Genomic DNA, 23,226 nt, shown 5'->3' with positions numbered 1-23,226 from the left:
TCTGATAACTACACTCTTTGCTTGTTAGATTCATTTGATTGGAAAATCTTTTTCTAACCTTTTACTCTGAGTTAATGTCTGCCTTTGATGTTGGGGTGTGTTTCTTGTATACAGCCAAAGGATGGGTCCTATTTTCATATCCATTCAGTTAGGCTGTGTCTTTTTATTGGCAAATTGAGTCCTTTGATATTAAGAGATATTAATGACCAGTGATTGTTTCTGTTGTTATACTTTTGGTGGTGGTGGTAGTAGTAGTTGTGTGTGTGTGTGTGTGTGTGTGTGTGTGTGTGTGTGTGTGTGCATATGTAAGTGTGCTTCCCTTCTTTTGGCTTTGTTGGTGTGAGGTTATCTATTGCCTGTGTTTTTGTGGGTGTAGTTAACTTCCTTGTGTTGGAGTCTTCCTTTTAGGACCTCCTGTAGGGCTGGATTTGTGGATAGATATTGTTTAAATTTGACTTTGTCATGAAATATCTTGGTGATTGAATGTTTTGCTGGGTATATTAGTGTAGGGTGCCATCCATGGTCTCTGAGTCTTTAAAGCATCTGTTCAGGCTCTTCTGGCTTTTATAGTCTCCATTGAGAAGTTGGGTGTAATTCTGATAGGTCTGCCTTTTTATGTTACTTGGTCTTTTTCTCTTGCAACTATTAACATTCTTTCTTTGTTCTGTGTTTTTATTGTTATATGTCATGGCTACTTTCTTTTCTGATCCAATCTGTTTGGTGTTCTGTAAGCTTCTTGTACCTTTATAGGCATGCACTTCTTTAGGTTAGAAAAATTTTCTTCTATGATTTTGTTAAATATATTTTCTGAGTTTTTGAGCTGTCATTCTTCTCCTTCTTCTATTCCTATTATTCTTAGGTTTGGTCTTTTCATGGTGTCCCAGATTTCCTGGGTGTTTTGTGTTAGGAGTTTTTGGCTCTAATATATTCTTTGATCATTGAATCTATTTTCTTCTATCATTTCTTCATTGCGTGAGATTCTCTCTTCCACCTCTTGAATTCTGCTGATAATATTTGCATCCATAGGTCCTGTTCATTTATCCAGATTTTCCATTTCCAGAATTCTCTCCATTTGTGTTTTCTTTATTGTTTCTATTTCAATTTTAATGTCTTGAATAGTTTCCTTCACCTGTTTGTTTTTATTGGCTTTCTTGGCATTCTTTAAGGGATTTATTGCTTTCCTCCAATTTTTTGGTTGTCTTTTCCTCAATTTCTTTAAGGGTTTTTTTATCTCTTCTTAAAGGACCTCTATAATCATCATAAAGTTGATTTTTAAGGCCCTTTTCTTGTGGTTCCACTATGTTGGAATATTCAGGATATGCTGTAGTAAGGTGGCTGGCCTCTGAAGGTGACATATTGCCCTGGCTGCTATTAATTGTGTTCTTACACTTATGTTTAGACATCTGGATTTGGAGTGAATATAGGTCTAGGTGCCAATTTCTGGACTTGTCTTTGTTGGATAGGTGGTTTCTTCCTTAGTTTCTGTTCCATCTCTGGTCTTCTGGATCCCATGGCCTATAGTTGAATAGAGGGTCTGGTCCTGCCCAGCTCCTGTGGCCCAGTGGTCCCACAGCCACTGAGACCCAAATGGACACACAGAGATTTATATTATTTATAACTGCTTGGCCATTAGCTCAGCCTTATTATTGATCTTTCACTTAAATTAACCCATAATTCCTATTTATGTTTAGCCATGTGGCTTGGTACCTTTTCTCAGTTCTGCCTTCGTATTTGGTTTTCGCTGTGTCTGGATGGTGACTCCTGACTCAGCCTTCCCCTTCCCAGAATTCTCCTTGTCTGTTTATCCCACCTATAATTCCTGCCTGGTTACTGGCCAATTAGTGTTTTATTTATCAACCAATCAGAACAACACATATTCACAGCATACAGAACATCCCACAGCACAGGTCTCCACCCATGTTGGTGGCTGGACTTCTGTTGGCCTGGATGGGCTCTGGTCTAACTAGCAGCTGCTGCCCAAGTTTAGGGCTGAAGTTCTGGCCTCTGATGTGGCTTGAAGTCCACTGGGGTTCAGATGCTGGCCTGGCTTCTGGTAGTGTAGAAGGCTTCTGCCTGGTTCTCAGAGAGTCGGCCTGGTCTTTGGAGTTCAGGGTACTAGTCTGGCTTCTGGGGATCAGGATTCTAACCTGGCTTCTGATGGGGTGGAAGGGTTCCAGCAGAGGTGTGGGAACAGATGTGGTGCTAAGGAAAGGAAGGGCAGCTGGAGTCATGCTAGGTAAGGGAGTGAGCCAGCACAAGCAGAGGGAGGGGCGGTATCTACCTGGGCTTTAAGATGCTAACCTGGTCTCTGTGGGAAGAGGAGGCTTTTGCCAGAAGTGTGGCAGGAGAGAAAGAAGAGGAGGGGCATTTGGGGTGATTCTAGGAGGGGCAAGTGGGTGTTGGGTGGGGTGGTGGTTTACCTGGTTTTTAGGAAGCTGGCCTGGCCTCTGATAGGGTAGAAGGCTTCTGCCAGAGGTCCAAAAGTCAACTCTTAGGAAAATAATTCCACATGCTTCAGGTATAACTTTAAACAACATGTTAAGTTTTTAAATAAAAAAAAAAAATTTAAATTGTCTTTTCTCCTAGCACTCCAGCTAATGAACAGGCTGCTAGAAGGTGTCCTCCTACTTTCAGACATGTCAGCTGTTTTAAAATCAGCTCATGACTGTATAGTTTCCTAAGAGCTTTTCTCTCCCCTAATTGCCTTTAAAAGAAACAGCAGTGAAGGCCAGGAGAGGTTCTGAAGCCCTGGGCTTCACCCAAGCACACAGCAGCCCACACTTTCTTGCATCAGCAGATCAAGTTACAAGTGAGCATGAGAATCCCTTACAGATCTGCTCCTGTGTCCCCGACCATGCAGGGGACAGCTCCCTCCCATTTCTCACTTCCTGGCTCCAGGTCCTACTTCCTGTGTCATCAAGATTAAACTCGCTCTGAGGAAGGCAGCAGAAAGCCTTAGCTAGTGGCAGAGCTTCTCTTTCACAGGACGAGGTGAGTCGTTCATCTCGTCTGCAATGCTGAAGCAAAAGTTAAGCAAGACCTGTTGGCACATGTCTTAACCCCAATACTGAGAAGGATAAGGGGAGAATTGTGAGTTCAAGACCAGCCCAGGCTATATAATAAGACTCTGTCTCCGAATTAATAATAATAATAATGGCTTATAACTCAAAGCATTTGTGTGGGGGCTCAACTGATATAAAACAGGGAAACTACAAAGCTCAAAGCTGGAACATCATACGTGCTCAGAAATAGCCTTATTTCTAGAATTGAACATGGCCTAAAATTTCAGTTCAATATCAAAATGTAAGGAAAATACATTTTTTGATAGATGAAAGAATTTGTCAACAAGAAACTTCAATAACAGTCCAAATTTACCCCCATCGACTTTCATGGCTTTTGTTGTCTAGTTTCTTCTTCCCTTACACAGTAAAAAAAGTAATAGAGACATCTGAGGATCAAAGAGAAGATCCAATGAAATAATACAAGGAAACCTGTTGTATAAATCTAACAAATATCATTTTTTTCAATATTACTAGCCAAAAGGAGACTGAGAAAGTACTACACAAACCCAAAGTCTAGCTTCTGCCTAATGTGTTCAGGACCAAGCTAGAGTTACATGCTCCAGTCTGGGGACCAGGCTAGAGGGCCAGAGGGCTAGAGGGGCCTCCTGGAATGCCATGGGCTACACTGGCCTCTGCTTGCCATTCTGCATTGTGTTCTGGTAGCTTTGAACAGGGTCCTACAACATGGGAGAGATCTCCTCTCACAACGTGGGATCTTCTGCCACCTCTCCTAGAAGGAAAATGATGAAGAGAAGAGGGAGCTGGTATAAAAGACACCTTGATGCCCATAATCCAAACAAAAGAATTATAGATACTCACTTTCTAAAGAGACACCTTTGGAGGTATAAAGAAATGGGATTAGGGGGGACCACAACGAAGACAGTAAGAACACAAATGGTTGAGTGAGATAATGAGCATAATTCAAGATAGGAAAACAGGATTTAATGAAGAGGTGGGTCTCCAAAGAGAAGCCAAAATGAAATCAAACATGAAACAAGAAATTCAGGACTGCAAACAAGAAACTAGAGAAAAGACTCACCTGCAGACTGGATCAAGTGAAAGAGAGAATATCAGGTCTTGAAGAAAAGGTAGAGGGAATGGATCAGTCAAAGAAATTATCAAATCCAAACGTACAGAATATGCAGGAACTCTGGAACACTAGAAGAAAACTTTCCTAATCTGAGGAATAAGATGGCTATCAATTGGGGAATACAAAACACAAAAAAAAATACAAGACAAGAAATGAAATTTTCCACAGCATATAATAGTCAAGACACTAAATACAACAATGATATTGGAAGCTGAAAGACAGAAAGATCTAGTCACATATAAAAGACAGGCCCATCAGCATAACTGTAGTGGGTAGCCATTCCAGCTTGGATCTGGAAGTTCCAACCCCCATTGAGACTCTGGCAACTGTCATGCCTACGAGGCGGGGCGAGGGGAGGCGCCTGGGGACCCGAGAGCTGGATGGGCCAGCGCTCGCTCGGTGCGCTCTCTCAGTGCCGGGACGCTGAACGGTGGAAGTTGACTGTGCAGAGCACCGGAGAACACCACTGGACTGCGTTACACCTTCCCTAGACCCTGAGACCTACCCATTACTTAATTTGTGAGTTACGCCATTAAATAAATATCCTTTTAACTACGTGGAGTGGCCAAAATAATTTCTCCAATATCTGGCACCCAACGTGGGGCACGAACCCACGACCCTGGGATTAAGAGTCCCATGCTCTACCGACTAGATAGTTGTAATTTCCTCAGTTATGATAAAAGATAAGTTAGATATAAAACTTTAAACTCACAAATATAAGATAGATAGGACATCTTCTTTAATATTGTAACTGTAATTCTTGCTCAATAATTGTTTTTTTTTTTTTAAGATTTATTTATTTAGTATACAGTGTTCTGCATGCATGTGTCCTTGCAGGCCAGAAGAGGGCACCAGATCTCATTACGGGTGGTTGTGAGCCACCATGTGGTTGCTGGGAATTGAACTCAGGACCTCCGGAAGAGCAGTCAGTGCTCTTAACCACTGAGCCATCTCTCCAGCCCCCAATAATTGTTTTATTATATGTAATATTACCATGTTAAAGTTAAAACCTTCCTTTAAAAAAAAAAAGAAAAGGGGAAGTGCTGTGGATACCACTCTATATAAATAAAACACTGATGGCCAGTGACCAGGCAGAAAGTATAGGCGGGACAAAGAGAGAGGAGAATTGGGGAAACAGGAAGAAGGAGGAGAGACACTACAGCCACGGCCAGGACAAGCAGCATGTAAAGACACCGGTAAGCCACCAGCCACGTGGCAAGGTATAGATTTATAGAAATGGGTTAATTTAAGATAAAAGAACAGTTAGCAAGAAGCCTGCCACAGCCATACAGTTTATAAGTGATATAAGCGTCTGAGTGATTATTTTATAAGTGGATTGTGGGACTGCGGGGTTTGGGGAACCTGGAGAGAAGCCCTCCAGCAACACATAACAGTTGATTTTTCAAGGGAGACTATGCCCTGAACAAAGGAGCACCCAATATAATAAAGGAAAAACTACTAGATTTAGAGCCACAAATTGACCCCAACACAGGGAGAGTGGATGATTTCCATACCCTACTCTCACCACTAAACAAATCATCTGGAAAAACACTAAATGACACCACCAATCAATGGACCAGCAGATATCGACAGAGCATTCCACTACAGAGCAAAACACTAAAGAGATATTCTTCTCAATATCTCACAGAATTTCTTCAAAATTCACCACATATTAAGATACAAGTATCAACACATATAGGAAATTGAACTCACTTTTTGCATTCTATCAGACCAAAATGGATTAAAGCTAGGTATCAATAATAGAAACCACAGAAAGCACACAAACTCTTGGAAATTAAACAATATATTACTGCATGGTAACTGGGTGAAGGAAGAAATCTAGAAAGAAATTTTTCTTAAATTTTAGAATTGAATGAAAATGAAAATACAACATAACAAAATCTATGGGACACAATGGAGGCAGGCCTAAGAGGAAAATTAATAGCTCTGTGCTAGTTAGGGTTGCTAGCACTGTGATAAAACACCATAACCAAAAGCAAGTTGGAGACGAAAGGATTTATTTCAACTTACAGTTCATATCACAGTTTCACATTGGACCAGTCCATCACTGAGAAGTCAGGACAGAAACTCAGGCAGGGCAGGAAACTGGGGGTAGGAATTGAGGCAGAAGACATGGAGGAGAGCTGCTTCCTGGATTGCTTTTCCATGGCTGGCTCATCAAATTTCCCCTAAACCCCAGGACCAGCTGCCCAGAGGTGGCACTGCCCACTAAGGAATGAACCCACTACATCAATAACTAATCAAGAAAAAAATCTATAGGCTTGCCTACAGTTTTATGGAGGCATGTTCTCAAGTGTGGTTCCTTCTTCTCAGATAACTCTAGCTTTGGACAAATTGAAAAAAAAAAGAATAGGACAAGCACCATGTGCATATATCAAAAATTGGGGAAATGGTAAGTGAATAATTTAATGATACAGCTAAAGGCCTCTCTCTGTGAGGGGCAGAGCCTGCTCTTCCAGGGCCAGTGAGGGGCAGGACCAGCTCAGCACAGCCCTTGGACTTCAACACACATAGTTAGCGTGGTTCCCTGTGTTAACACAGGCAACTGACATCTACACAGACCCCAGATATATCCTTAGCAGAAGCTCGGGCCCAGATGACACAATGGCCCCATGTAGCAGCACAGGCCACAGAGATCTTTATCAGCCCAGTGTCATATGGTCCCAAACTCCATCATGGTCCCAGATGGCAGCCCAGACCCTGATCATCCACATAGCCTTCCATAGTAACAGGAGCCAACAGACATCAACACAGACTTTTGCTGTAGCAGGGCCACGGAGGCAGGCATGGTTCCCCTACTTGCAGCTTGGGCCCAGATATCACCAAAGTCCTGGGTGGCAGCATAAGCCACCCACATGTGTATGGCCCTGGTGACAACATGACCCTCAGACACCAACATGACCTCAGGTGTAATCTAAGACCCCTGGCATCTGCATAGCCTTTGGTGGTTAACAGGAGCCATGGATATGGACACAGACCCTAGATGAAGCAGGGCCACAAACCCAGACATGGCCCTTGGCGTGAGCCCTGGCCCAGATGACACCATAACCCCTGGTGGCAGTGCAGGCCACATAGATCATCAGCCTTCTTTCTTATAGAACCCAGGACCACCAGCCCAGAGATGATCCCACCCACAATGGACTGGGCCCTCCCACATCAATCATTAATTAAGAAAATGCCCTACCGGCTTGTCTACAGCCTGATTTTATAGAGGCATTTTCTCATTTGAAACTCTTTCCTCTCTAGTGACTCTAGCTTGTGTCAAGTTGGCATAAAACTAGCCAGCACATAGATCTACCATAAGATCCAAATATATCATTCCTTGGTATATACCCAGAAGGGGCCACATCCTGCTATGGAGATACCTGCTCATCGTCGGCACTATTTCTCTATTTACAATGGTCAGGATATGGAAACGCTTATATGTTTAAGAACTGATGAGTGGATAATGAAAACATGGTACATTAACACAATGGAATGTTATTCAGCTATCATGAAAAACAAAATTATAAAATTTCCAGGTAAGTGAATGGAGCTAGAAACTATCGTTCTGAATGAGGTAACCATACCCAAAACTTCAGATGGTGCATATTTTCTATCATTTGTGAATTGAAAGTTCAGAGACATGTGCTTTGTCTTGAATACCCATAAAGGTCAGCAAAGTGGTAAGTGTGGGAGACACAGAGGTCTTTGTGCTCACAGATAAGCACTAGAGGAAGGAGAAATGTTAAACACACAGGATTGCCCCTTCAAAGGGATGGATGCATAACCCGTTACCCATCCAAAAGGCTGCAAGGGATGTGGTTAATAGTCTAGTGGCTTGTGTGGCCAATATCACACTGGATCCTCCCCCAGACCCTTATCATGAGCTTGTCAATCTATATAAACTCTCTTTATGGAAGGTGTCACGTGAAGTCAATCTATAGAACCTATCTTTATGGAAGATGTCACTGGTTCTTTACAAAAAGTTTCTGTGTAGTGATATCTTAAGCTTTATTGTGCACATGAGATTGAGTTAATTATCACCAGGAAAGTTTTCACCAAATTGTGCCGTGTTTAAATATGCTTAAAATAAACTACTTAGTGTCAGACTCCCAAAGTTTTAACCAACACTGGCAACTGAGTAGTGTTGAACCAAACTACCTTCTTGCCTTATGCAGATCATTACTCTACTGGCCACAGTGGGTCTCATAGACCCCTGCAAGTAAGGGGCCATGGAGGGGCAGGGCTTTCAAGGGAAGATAGAATGCAGTGGTATAAAGGAAAACAGGGGAATAACACCAACAGGAATGCTTAAAATGGACTAGGTAGAGGAGAGAATACTAGGAGTGATGAATTATACTAAAGTTCTTTTGAAAAAGACATATAGAACCATTTCTGTGTGGCAGCATGAGTGGGGGAGAGATGCACTCCACCGTTACCCATCAATGCCTGAGGCAGGTGGGAGAACTGGCCTTGAGGTCGCAAGGACAGGTGATCCGCTCCTGCTTGCTACCAGCTGCAACACTCAGGAGAGCAGGCCCTGCATCTTGCATGGACAGAACAATAAAGCAACTCAATTGGCAGAAATGTGGGTGAGCCACCCCCAAAATTGTGAGCATGTAAGAGCTGTCCCCATTATTCATCTGTCATGTGTCAGCATGGGTGGGGAAGAGTACCCTCCCCTCCATCAATGCCTTGAGGCAGATGGGAGAGCTGGCCCTGCCCCTCATCAGCTGCAGCACACGGGAGGGGAGACTGGCCCCTATGCTACACCTGGGCAACACAGTAGAGCTAACCCTGAAGGTGTAGGTGTGGGAGATCCGACCCTGAGGACACGAAAGCAGGAGAACTGGCCTCACCCCTTGCTCATCACTGCAAAGGGTGAACTCGCCAGGACAATGTAGGAGAGCTCACCAGGGTGGTGAGGACAGGGGAAAGCGAACAGGCTGGCCAACCCTGCAACTACCCAGGCCCAGAACCAGGGTTATGTGATGGCCCACTCCAACATCCATCCTATCTGTGATCTGCTGGAGTACATGAAGGGACCAGTCCTACAGATCCAAAGCTGCAGGATCTCCACAACACAGGGCAACAACAGGATATCCAAGAGGAGTCCCAGTGAGGGCCCAGCATCAATAGTGTAGCAGAAACCAGAGGCCTCAAACCAGACCAACGGCTCTCCTCGATGAACACCTACAAATTAAGATGTATGGATAAAAGGGTTTACTGCATGACTCACCATGTCCCACTACAGCTTCCATGGTGACACTGACTTTTTTCCTTCTCATTTTTTTCCTTTTCTCTTAAATTTTATTTTATTTTGGTGAGAAGGATGCAAGGGCAGAGGGTAGATATGAAGGGGTGGAGAAATAAATAGGATGGAGATTCATGATGTAAAAGACACAAAGAATAAATAAAAGGAGAAAAAAAGAAACATTACCATAGAAGCTTCCAAAAATATATACTTACACACCCATAAAAGGAATTAAAATGTAGTTACCCTATAACAGCGCATCAATGCCCCTACTAGATAATACAGGCTAACCAAAAAAAAAAAAAAATACCAGGAATGGATTACCTCTTTTGGAGTTGTTAACCAATGAGATCTGATGGTAAAGCCCTATTGCTGAACATATCACAAACTTGAGTCATAGAACATTAAAAAATCAATACTGGTACTAACACATAAGTTTTATCCCTGCTGGCTAGTTTTCATAGTGCTGGAAGGTGCTATGCATGCTACCAGAGAAGAAAAGCAACCATCAGTCTTACCCAGCTATGAACCCTGTGAGGCTATAATAATGACTGGCAAGATCTACCCATTGATATAATAGTGATACAAATGTCATGGAAGTAACCAGCCATTTTACGATTGGATTTAAATACTGCTCCATAAGATGAAATCCATACCCAGCAATATTATCAGGCCAAGAACATGTAGCTTAACAGCCCTAAGGAACAATCTACTAATATCATTTTATAAGTAGGTATACTATTAATCAACTCCTAATGGCTTATTATACCCATAAATTAAGGTGTTTCTCAACCCTCATCAAAGACACTTCTATTTGTAGTATTAGTGATTAAAACAGAGACCTACAATTTCCTCAGGTGCAGAGGATAAGAAACTGTGGGGTGCTCATCCCTAAATGGGACATCTATAACACACACACACACACACACACACACACACACACACACACACACACCTGCCAAGGCTCAGGGATCATTTCAGAAAAGGAGATAGAAAGATTGTAAGAGCCAGACGTGGTGGATAACTACAAAGAAATAGCAGCATCTTCTAGACAAAGCAGGTCAGCTGCACCTATGAACTCACAGTGGTTATTACAGGTTATGACAACTTGCACAAAGCCTGCAAAAGCTCAAACCAGACTGATTGTAGCCTGGGGGACCAGCCTCCAGGAGCACAGGGCTCGAAGGGAAATCCACAGCATCAGCACATACTGAGACTTTTCAATCTCAGGGGGTTAGGGGAAAAGACACACACACACTCTCTCTCTCTCTCTCTCTCTCTCTCTCTCTCTCTCTCTCTCTCTCTCTCTCTCTCTCTCGATGGTTTCCTTCTTCATTCTCCTGTGATCTTCTGTCCTCCTTTCTCCATCTATAGCTTACATACCCCAATAAAATCTTTCAGGTAACACAGGGGTCAAAATGAGGTTACATTCCATTTTCCAAGTAAATGATTATGATGAATATGGGTAAAAAATGTTTTTCATCCCCCTTACATGATTAAAAACATAGTCATCTCCATAACCCATATACAATACACCAAAGTAACTTGTCATAGATTAATTGAACATGAGTGGGCAATGGACATTTTTTTTTCTTAGCCAACTTTTTTGTTGACAGGCTACAAATTGCCTTTACAAAGAAGCAATCACTTAATTATTTGCCTTGAACAGTAATCTTATAAGGAATTTTAAGGGAGTCACAAACCTAAAATTTCATACACAAAAAACAGTCAGTCAGCTGAACTTTGAATCTTCAGAGTACATACCCATTCATCAATAGTTTCTTATATCTGTAAACTGAGATCAGGAATGGGTATAAGGGATTAATCATCACCTTTGATCATTAACCAGCTCTAGCAAGGAAAGTACGTCAGCTAGCAACAAATGGGCTGTTTGCATTTTCAACATTACCCTAACAAACAGACAGCTCAGCTATGTGTCCTTGTGAACTTTAGGTTGTTTGGGGGAGTTACTTATCTTAAAACTATTAACAAAGCATCTGGTCTAACCTGAAGTTATTTTGAAGCTTTGTTTCAGCTAATGGTGCACACTGAAACCTGTGACTTCATCTTTCAGCATTAAGAGAATTAGAGCCATCCTGGCTCCTGGGGATTCAATTGTTTTCCTTAACCATTAACCTGAGCTATGATTTAAAGCAGCTCTTTAGGTGGAACCCATAAGTCTTTGCGATGAAACATTTCCTTGTATTTATTTTTATTCACCAAATCTCTGTATACACTAACATTATTATTATAATTATCAATAAGACAGTACAACTTAGGAAGGAATCATCTTCATAATAATCCACAGGAGAAAAGGCCCAGTAGAACAGGATGTTTCCATGAGACAAACACACTACATTACAGGTACTGGAGAAAGATGGCTGTAGCTAACATGTAAAAGCACCGGAGAAGCAAAAGACATTCTAGGGTCTACGGTCTCAGGGCCTTGCCTAAATGAGATTCACCCATCAGACAGTTGCCTCCTGGTGGGATGAGACCTTAAACTTCAATTGCCACCTGCTGCTCCTCTGACATGGCCACTTGAACAGACCAAATCTCAATATGAAGAAGGGAGATGAGCATGAAGTACTTCTCCCTAGCCCAAGAGCTAATGGCATTTGATAGCTGCTAGAAGAATGAAAGACACTTTTCTTTAGGAGTGTCTCTCCTCATCCCTAACCCCACTGAGTCCATCAGTGGCAGGCCATATGCTAAAGAACATTTGAGCAGCATAAGTTGCACCTGATGGTTTAGAAAAACAAAAGAGGACAAAGTTGGCTAGGTATGGAGAGTGGGTAGATCTGAAAGGAGCTTGAGAGCTGTGAATATGATCAAAACGCATTGTATAAAATTCTCAAAGGACTAATAAGAAAAACAACCCTAAGAGAGAAATTATTTGGGCTCAGAGAATTATCTGGGCTTCAGAGATTTATATTGGTGGTCACTTGGTTCTGTTGCTTTGGGCCTCACGGTAGCATAGGACATCTTGACAGAAGTGCATGGTGAAAGGTAACTCATGGGACCAGGAAGCAAAAAATGAAGCCAGAGTTAGATCCCCTTTAAGACCATTACTCCAGCAACCTAATTTCTGTCTACCATCTTCCAATAGTACCAGGGAATGGGAACTAAACCTTTGGAGGACACTTCATAGCCAGACCTTAGCAAGGATCTTCCTCAGGCTCTAAGAGGAACTATCAATCCAAGTTCATCTAGGACCCATAGTGGCTTGTCCTCCACTCTGTTTTACTATCTTATTTTAAAATCTACTTGTATCTATATAATTCCTAACAATTGGAAATGAGAATGAAATGTGATAATATAACATAGGTAATAAGTTCCAAGACCCCAATCGATGGCAGAAACCATACACAGTATAGCACCAAACCTTGTGTCATTTAATGACAGGGACATGTCCTGAGAAATTCATCATGAGGTAGTCTTCACTGTCATGTGAACATTATAGATACTTAGCGCAAATTAAGATGGCTACAATGGGGTCAGTGAGATGCCTTATGCAAACCTGGTGACCTGAGTTTGGTTCTCAGAACCTACGTAAAGGTAGATATAGGAAAATAACTCTACAAAATTGTTTTCTGACCTCCACCATGTGCTATGTGCACTATAGTATGCATGTGAGCACATGTGCATGCACACACACATAATAACAATAATAAGTTCAAGAAATTGCTCTGATAACACCAGAATATTTTATAGGACTACCATTGTATACATGGTCTGTAATTGGCTAAAATGTCATTAATGGAGCATGGCTGTATTATTCTTTTCCAATACAAACATACCCATGATGAAGTTTAATTTACAAATTAACCATAGTATATTACATAGTTAAACAATAACAATAATGAAATAGAACAATTTTAAGCCATGGGTGAGAGTACACACACATAGTCCAGCTACTCAAGAGACTGAGGAAGATCATTGGAGCCCTCAAGCTGGAGGTCAGCACAGGCAACATAGAGTCCATCTGGCAATAATTATTGCTTCAGTAACATGTTATAATAAAGATCATATGAATTTCAAAACATCTCATTGCACCTGACACATGCATCTTCTTAATCTTGGAAAATAAAGCAAGATTAGGAAGATTACTATAAACACTTTGTTCTGGTAAACCAATCATTTTCAACTACTGTACATTCTCATCTATTGCCATAACTTCTAATATGGCTTAACTTTTCCCTTTTCTTTTCCTTTTGAATAAAGGCCAAAATCCTCAGCATGTTTTTCCTGATACTCTGGACTTTCTCCCACTACTGAGCCTCCCTGCTTTCTTGGACCCTAATTCTACAGGCATGACTTGCTGTCTTCTGCTCCATCTTTTTCCTCCCAGCTACTACCAGACTGACAGCTCGCCTGCCCTGTTGTTTTTCTCTTAAGTTCCAATAAAATCGTTCTCAAGTTTTCTTTTGAGCATATTTCTAAATTCTTTTATTAATGAGAATAAGGTTTTTAGTAAGCCTAAATAGGGAACCCTTCATTTTCCCATTATTGTCATTACAATGATAGCAAGGTGGCATTTCCTTACTCACAGCCTAATGTCACATCCTCAAGTTCAATAGGACACTTTTTGAGACAACTTGTTTAGCCTGCATCTTCCTAATCCAATGCTGTACAGCTAACAGAAACTCCAATCATATACAACTAACAGAAACTCCAATCCTGTACAGCTAACAGAAACTCCAATCCTGTACAGCTAACAGAAACTCCAATCCTGTACAGCTAACAGAAACTCCAATCCTATACAGCTAACAGAAACTCCAATCCTGTACAGCTAACATAAACTCCAATCATATACAACTAACAGAAACTCCAATCCTGTACAGCTAACAGAAACTCCAATCCTGTACAGCTAACAGAAACTCCAATCCTATACAGCTAACAGAAACTCCAATCCTGTACAGCTAACAGAAACTCCAATCCTGTACAGCTAACAGAAACTCCAACCATATACAACTAACAGAAACTCCATTCCTGTACAGCTAACATAAACTCCAATCATATACAACTAACATAAACTCCAATCATGTACAGCTAACACAAGCCAAAGCTGGTTGACAGAATTTGTGCTAAGTGCTAATTGAGCTACCAACCATATGTGTGCCCGTGAATGTATTCTTATGTACCCATGACTGAGAAACACTGCAGGAATCAGTTGCTATGGTTTTTTGGAGCATCACCTGCTCCACACCCTCTCAGGCATGGCCCCTAAGAGGTCTTCAGATAACACCTCCCTGCAGCTTTTGTTAGAAGCCTCTGGGAGTACAGCCTCAAAGAACAGTCAAAACAGGTGTGACACCTAGAACAGAGAAGAGCTAAGCAAGGGGGTGTCAGAGCTAGAAGCATCACCCCAAATTCTCTAAGTATCACAGAAAATCGGCAAGGTGGGAGCACCCATTGGTTGGTTTCACAAGGAAGACCCTTGGAAGAAAGTAGACTGAACTTGCAGTCAGGATTTGTGTGTGTGTTTGTGTGTGTGTGTGTGTGTGTGTGTGTGTGTGTGTGTGTGTGTGTGTGTGTGTGTGTGTGTGTTTCCCCAGCTTCAAACACAATAGATCCCATCCCCTAATTGCTATGCATTGCTTCAAGTGCAAGAAACACAGTATGTTCTGTTTTTATGGTAATTGATGGTCTTGTTAAGAAAATGTAAAACTCCAGTTGCTGAAGCAATTGTTCAGTTAAGCTGTCCCCGAGTTTCCCATCTGGGTGGCTCAGCTGTGTCACCACAGCATCCCTCTTGCTCTCACAGTAAGGGCTTGTTTTTGCTGCCAGGACAATTGCCTCCCATGCTGTGACTGAAGATTCCATGTCACAGTCGAAAGGAAGAAAATGACATTGGATTCATTTACTTCTGCAGAGTAGGATTCTCTTCAGTGAATTACAAATCCACCACTTAATAGAGATCAGGATATAATTAAGTTTTTGATAAATGCATCTGCATATGTGATGAAAAGCTAAGCAGCTGCTTTTAAGTCAGGGTTGGAAGAAGCTGAAAGGCATTTGACAATGCAGAGAAGTGTGTGCATGGAAAGTGAGTTTTGTGCCTACACTCCAACCAACTGAATGCTTGATTGACCAGGTGTCTCTTGACGAGAGTTGTAGCTAGAGTTCTTTTCTCCAGGTCCCGCCAAGCCCCAGCAGTTCTGTAGCCCACTTATAAAATAAACATACAGATGTTTATATTATTTAAATTGCTCAGCCATTAGCTCAGACCTGCCATTGTCTAGCTCTTACTCTTTTACTCAGCCCATCTCTGTTAATCTATATGTCGCCACATGTTCCGTGGCTTTACCCGTTGCCTTTACATGATGCTCCCTGGATGGCAAGCTGGAGTCTCCTCCCTCTACCCTCCTGTTCTCTCGGTTTTCCTCTCTGTTTGCCCTGCCTATACTTCCTGCCTGGCTACTGGCCAATCAGTGTTTTATTTACCAGTGGAGCATCCACAGCAGAGTCTTTACTGGGAATCCGTGGTGCACAAGCAGACTTGGCTCTCCTGACTGCACGGTGATCGGCAGCTAAAGAACTTGGCTACCCTCTCCCTGGACTTGAAACCTGCAAGGCCTGAAGATCTCAGGCCCAGGACATGGATCCCTAGCCGAACCCTAGCAGGAGTACGGGGTGCAGAATGCCACTTCCATAAAAATATCTTTAATATACAGCTCTAAGTGTAACTTGGCCTAGGTATTAACTCCAATCTTTCATGGTAATGGTGTCAGGAAAACTTGAATGAAATATAGAGAAATATATCTCTGAGTGGTTTCCTATATCTTAAGTCTTATTTTTAAATTTTTAATCACTTAATTTAGTTAGTGCATGTGTGTGTGTATTTGTGTGTATGTGTGTGTGTGTGTGTGTGTGTACATGTGTGTATGCATACGTATGTTCATGCATACATAGGCACTACAGACCCAGGGATGAAGCTTGTGTTTTAAGGCCTGTGCATAAACACACCTAACCACTGAGCCATCAGTCCAGTCACAGGCTGTTTTGTTCTTCATCCATAGGTTCTATGAACACATCACAGTCCTCATTCTAATAGGCTCAGCTTTCTAAGCTCTAAGACAGGATCTCAAGTTGCCCAGGCTATACACAACCTTGAACTTATGATCCCCCTGCCTCCACTCCTAAGTGGAGATTTCAGTCATACACCAGCACACACTTTTTATGCAATGCTGGGGTTGAACCCAGAGCTTTGGGAATTCTAAGCAAGCACTCTGCCAACGGAGCTGTGTCCTCAGTCTCCTTTCTGATTCTGTCACTTCTCCCTCAGACACTGCATGGCAGTGCTATCTCAGTGCTTCAGGAACTGTCCCCCAAGCAAGTGAAGCCAGGCTCTAAATGCTTTCACCAGTGTAGAAGATCCTCCCCCACTCCACACTGTCTCATGTCAGTCTCACATTCTGCCCTCTCCTCAGACTCTCAAGACCAACTCCTAGACACAGTCTTCTGTCCTTGTCACCGTATATCAGTTTTTGATAAATTATGCTTTTCTCCTTGTAGTAGGGAGGGTACGTCCCCACTTGAGCCATGCCGAAACACAGTCCCAGCTATGGGTCTAGATGCAGTGAGTGGCAGAGACTTTGAGAAAGGTGTCGTTCTGTGACTTACCCATTGATGGTCTCCAGTTACGGTACATGGAACTGTGTCTCCCAAAATACATCAGTACTATCACAGGTATCACATGAGGGTGACAAGAGTTCACAATAAACTACATTTTGTGAATTAGAGGCTCTTGAAGGCTCCAAACACAACGTCATGATAAGGTAAAAATGCCAATTACTTTGATTTGATCAGCACACATTATTTACATTTATTGAAATAGTACCCTGTGCCCCATAAATATGTGTAATTCTTACATGTTAATAGAAAATATTTTTGATATTTAAGAAGATAGGCATGCTAACTATTCTGATTTGATCATTATATTTCATTATATTTGATCATTATATCCCATGCATATGTATTCAATGTTGTCCCTTGTGCCCATGAATTTATACCATTAAAGTAATACCAGTTAAAGATAAGAAAAATGTATATGACTTTATTTGGAAAGAGCCTCTTGGCAGATATGAGGTCATTCTGGAGTGGAATGGGCGCTAACCTAATATGACATGTGTTTTTATAAGAAAAGAAGATACACAGGACAGAGGACAGAATGCCACCACGTGATAAGAGAAGCAAAGAATAGAGTGACTCCTATACCAAGCCAAGGAGCACCAGCACCCACCGGAGGCTTGGGGAGGGACAGGAAGAAAGAACCCCTTCTCTGAGGCCTCTGGAACGAAACACATTGCTGACACCTGAGTCCCCGGCTTCTGCCTTCTCAGCTGTTTTAAGTCACACAGTTTGTGGAAACATGTTGGTGCAGCCCTGGAAGTGGACACACTAGTCAGTTCATCCCTGTCTCTCCGTCGGGGGCATCTTGGGTTTCACATTCAAACATGCACACTCCAGATCTCAGGGGCCCTCCCTTCCCCTTTGTCTAGAACTTGTTGGCTTTCTAGACTTGACGGGTTCACCTCCTCTGTCACTGTCACTCAATGAGAGCTTCCCCCTGACTCAGCTCAGCAGAGGCTGCCTGACTGCTGAAGAAAGCAAGGCCCAAGGCCTCATCAAAGGCCTTTTGTTCTCACACTGTGCCTGGGGCTGAGGGTTGGCTGGTCAGAATAAGTCATCTTCATTTAAGATTTCTGTGGCCGTTAACAGCAGTCAACCACTTCTACAGCCTGTTAATTGCCATTTCCCACATCTTTCCACACTAAGACTGCCACGCAGGCTAGTGTCTCCCCTTCCTCTGTCACCCCTGGTGACAGTTCTGGCAAATGAGTTATCAACGCCCACTAACCACAGCAATAGGACACGTATTGCCCTCTGCCAGACTTCAGGATCCCATCCAAAGGACTTGTTGCCCTCAACCATTCCTGACACCAAGTGTTAGGCTGGAATCTCCAGGGAGATGTGCCTGAGACACAGACTGAATGAACACAAGGCATTTATGGGAAGCAATCACAGGAAGTGATGGAAGGAAGCAGTGAAGAGAAGCCTAAGTCAGTGTGTCTGTGAGCTGATTTCTTCCATGGGTAGTTCTGTTTTGTCCAGAAGCTGATTTCTTCCATGGGTACATCTGTTTTGTCTAGTTGCTGATTTCTTCCATGGGTACCTCTGTTTTAAAACTCTGAGAGGGAGGATCTGGAAGGACTTGGGGGATGGGAAAAATATGATTAAAATATATTTAAATTTCGAATTGTTTTAAATAATAAAATAATCAAGACTAATATAAAAACAAAACAAAAAGAAGAAAGTCTGTGAGGGGCTAGAGAGATGACTCAGCTGTTAAAAACTAGGTTTACAACCAAAAATACAAGAAAGTCCAGGAGAGTTCACAGACTCACCCCAGGATATTTCTATCAAGGGCTATAGAAGCTGTGAAATTAGCTACCAGCTCCCCCTCTGTGACTACAAGAGAGCTGCTCCTAGGTATATGAGCTTCCTACTACTTCTGGTAGCTTGTGCATGGGTCAAGAATCCCCCTGTGGATACAGAAACAGTACCACAGACCTCTTCAAGTGACTGCAATACAAAGCATTTGCCCATTTCACATCAGACACACTAAATAGAGGCAGGCCTGAGCCATCAAATAAGAGACTAGCAGTTAAAATGCAGTGCAAAGGTGTGACCTAGATAAAGCACAGAGGGCTGTGGCCACCATTCCTTCCGTATGTACAATAGGACGCCAATTCTTTCAACAGTGAATGGGCTCTTAGGACAGAGGGTTGAGCTATATAATATCTTTTACTACAAAGTTGCAAATTCCATGTTGTCTAAAGTAAAACTCAAGTGGGATTTTGTGAACTTCCTTAGATTCAGTACACACATTAAAAATAATTAGTGAAAAGTTCAAGAAACAATCTTTAAAGATTTACGAGAAACTTGTAGTTTTACAGTATCATAAAGCTGGCATCATCCCTTTCTTTTTTTGTTGTTGAAAAATCACCCCCAAAGAAAAGGCAATAGGTCATGGAAATCAAACTACATCATTGATGGAATAAGAACTCATGTATCAGTTCCCAAATGCAAACTATGAGAATGAACTGACAAACGGGCACGGGGGGGTTGCTGAAAAGAAGTGCTTATGACTACAGATGTCAGAAGCCCTGCAATGTAGACAACACCTACAGAAGAGAAACACCAGTAACTCCTGATTAAGAGCAACAGAACTGGGATGGTTGACTATCAACTTGGCATACGTAATACTGAACTGACTAGAAAGGGAGTCTCGAGAGGGAATTTTCTTGGTTAGGTTGGTCTTTGGACCATTCCTGTGAAGGTTTTCTCTCAGTTGAGTTAATGGAGTGCCCTGAGTGTGGGTTGCACCATTTCATGAGCTGGGTTTTGAACTGGGTAAAAAGAAGACAGCAAACTGACCTCTGGCATGCAAACAGCCATTACTCTCTACTCCTGATGTTGGATGTGATATACACGACTCCCTCCAGCTCCTGCTGCTGTTACCTCACTGCTGCGAAGGACTGGAACCTGGAACTACAAGCTAAAATAAACTCTTTCTCTTCAAACTTGCTTTTTTGGGTGTTTTATCACAGGAATTGGACAAGAAACTAAGACAAAATCAAAGGAGGACAGAGTAGGTGAAATGAGCAATAAGTCCCTTATCTTATTGCACATGCAGGAGCAACCAGTCTGTGAAGCAAGGCTCATTACCCAGAACATCATAACCAGAGCACAGCAAGCAAAGGGAAAAAGATACTCCACGTGCTTGATCTGAAATCTATGGCATGTGTTGTGGGATGACTCATCTCTAACAGGCTTGAGGGCCAGCCAGCACAAACAAGTAAAAAAGATACTTTCTGAGAGCCAACCTGGGTCTGCCTAAGGGCCTTAGTAACAGCAGTTGAGACATGATCTGGAGATGAGCTGGACCAATGAGAGGCAGCCATGTCATACCAGCAGATGCATAGTCATCAGACCTCTCCCCAGGGTGGGATGGAGGTTATAAAAGGCTTGCCTCTTCCTGAATAAACTGAGCTGGTTGTTTTGACATTCTCCCAAAGTCTGTGTCATTGACTCTGCACCTACTTGGCCCCCTTCCCCAAAGGGAACAACAGCACAGGACCCTGCTACAATGTGTCACTTCTCAAAAAGCCCATTCAGGTTGACTAAAAGTGATTTTTTTATACTGGAAGATTTTTATAAGAAAGTTTATAAAATTATTTTTATAAAGTAACTAAGGGTATGCAGTAGCCTACACACAGAGAAAACTCCCATAGAGAACTAGTCTGAGAAAACCCCATCTCTTTGAAAAGATTAATAATTAAAAAGATCATTCCATAAAAGATAACCAACATTGTTCGTAATGGAAGAATGCTTGAAATAGTGTTAAGTAAATTGATTACTATTGTTGTCATAAAACACCACATCCAAGACAACTTATAGAAGGCAGGGTTCATTTTGACTTATGGTTTTAGAAGGATTAGAGTCCACCACCAGTCCAACCTGCTTGCATACACATGTGGCTTGTCTATCTCCTTACTCTGTGACCTGGCACAGCAGCCTTGTCTCTCAGCCAGCTGCCCTGTCCAGTGTCTTACAAAACCTGCCTCATGGAATTTGCCAGAAACCTTATGTCTCTTGGTCTGAGTCTTGTGGCTTCTAGAGGCATGGCAAAAGTGCTCGGCGATGTTAGCCTGGCAGTCAGAGGTGTGCCTGAGCTAACAGTGTTCCTTGAAATATTAGGGGGAGGGGGCGCATGTGAAAACCTTGCATCCTGACATCCATGCTTCAGTCTTGGCACGCAATATTCCAGAAGATAATGCTGACATGGCCAAACTTGATTTCAACCTTATGAGTTGTTGCCTATAACCTGCCCCCAATTGTGAAGACGGTGGCTTCTTCAGATATAACTGTTGAGGCAGCTATTGAACAAATGGATATTGGTGGGGTGACCTTACTAAGAGCTGCAGCCAAAAAATCAAGCTTGAGTGACAGTCATATAAAACCTGAGGACTATGTGAGGGTGGCTGCCGAGATGTAGAGCTCTGATAATAAAGACAATTCCCTGGAGACTAGGCACCAGCTGGCTTTGAAGGCATTTACTCATAGTGCACAATATGATGGAGCAACTTCAGATTACTTCAGGAAGCAGAAATTTCCCAGATGCCATTGAGGTATAAGGTGAACCACCATCAGACTCCTGCCCAGCTATATAAGCTGAAGTCCAAGCTTCCCATCACAGTTCTCAACAGAACCCCTGGATTCATAAACCTGTGTGTTGCTTTGAATGCCTGGCAGCTGGTGAAGGAACTCAGAGAATAATTAGCCTTCTAGCTGTGGCTTCTTTTAAGCATATCATCTCAGCAGGTGCTGCTATTGTGAGTCCACTCAGTGAAGACAAGACCAGAGTCTGAAAGGTCTATGATTTCTATTCAACCCTCATGCCTATACCTACTGCATACATAAGAGCAAAGGAGTCCAATAGGATGTCTTCAGTTGGAGATTTTGTTACATTATCTGATGTTTGTTATATCCCTACTGCAAAAATTATCTCTGGAGAAATGTTAGATGGTATTGTTGCCCTAGGATATGAAGAAGCAGCCTTGAAAACACTTTCTAAAAAGAAAATTGGATGGACCAGTTCTATAAACCAGATGAAAATGAAGTTCAAATACCCTTTGACCTTGGTTTGAGCCAGAAGAGAAATAATGGTGTGATTGAGAAGTTCTTATTTAGCAATATTGTCACCAAGAATAAAGATCTGTCAGAGTCTGCCCTCAGAGACCTCATTGTAGCCACTATCACTGCCAAGTCATTAGTCTAACTCCATGTGCTATGCCAAAGGTGGGCAGGTTATTGGCATGGGAGCAGGACAGCAGTCTTGGGTACACTGTATATTGTACAAGACAAACTCTTGGTGACTTTGGCACCATCCACGAGTGCTTACCATGAAGTTTAAAACCAGGGTGAGAGAGTGGAACTCTCCAATGCCATTGATCATGTGACCAGCACTGTTGGTGAGCATGAAGCCCTGGTGAAGTGGAAAGCTTTGTTCAAGGAAGTCCCTGAGTTACTCACTGAGGCAGAGAAGAAGGAGCCAACAAGATGAGTAGTGTTTCTATTGGCTCCAATGCCTTTTTCCTTTCGGGAATAATGTAGCCAGAGCTAAGAGGACTGGTGTGGTCTACATGATCACTCCATCTGGATCTGCTACTGAAAAGGTTGTGATTGAGGCATGGGATACACTGGGGATTGTCTTGACTCACATGGATCTTTGGCTGTTCCTCCACTGATCATAGTTTACACCATTTACTAGTTTGCTTATGTGTAGTGGATAATCATGAGTGGGATTTTGAAAGTACCTCTTAAAAAATGAGTATTTGCATCTTAATAATTGGGTCTATGGTTCTAGTTTTGGTTTGGTTTGGTTTGGTTTGGTTTGTTTTTTAAAGAAGTCCACCGCCATCATGGCAGAACTGTATGTCAACAGCTCAGAGCTTACATCTTGAACCACCATAAGCAGGAAACAGAGGAGCCACACTGGGAATGGTTCATGGTTTTTCAAACTTCAGATCTTTCCCCAGTAACATACTTACTCCATAAGGTCACACCTCCTAAGTCTCCCAAACAGTGCCACCAACTAGGGGCCAAGACTATGGGGGCATCTCATTCAAACCACATACTATGTATCCCTGAGTAGTTGAAAATGGGCACAAATAAATCCTAGGACATCTAAATAACAGATCTCCATGCATCTGACAAAAAGAACAAGGTAGTTCTATATATATTAACAC

At 42.3% G+C, this 23,226-nt stretch overlaps 1 pseudogene; it reads left to right on the top strand.

Annotated features, from left to right (window-relative positions):
• Window positions 1–22,725, top strand: part of LOC102925964 (bifunctional purine biosynthesis protein ATIC pseudogene) — a 49,598-nt pseudogene extending 26,873 nt beyond the window's left edge.
• Window positions 22,726–23,226: the final 501 nt, after the last annotated feature.

This window comes from Peromyscus maniculatus, chromosome 2, assembly GCF_049852395.1.
Source record: "Peromyscus maniculatus bairdii isolate BWxNUB_F1_BW_parent chromosome 2, HU_Pman_BW_mat_3.1, whole genome shotgun sequence".
NCBI lineage: Eukaryota > Metazoa > Chordata > Mammalia > Rodentia > Cricetidae > Peromyscus > Peromyscus maniculatus.
Note: the sequence above shows the minus strand (reverse complement) of the source record. Positions and strands in the feature narration are given on the sequence as shown.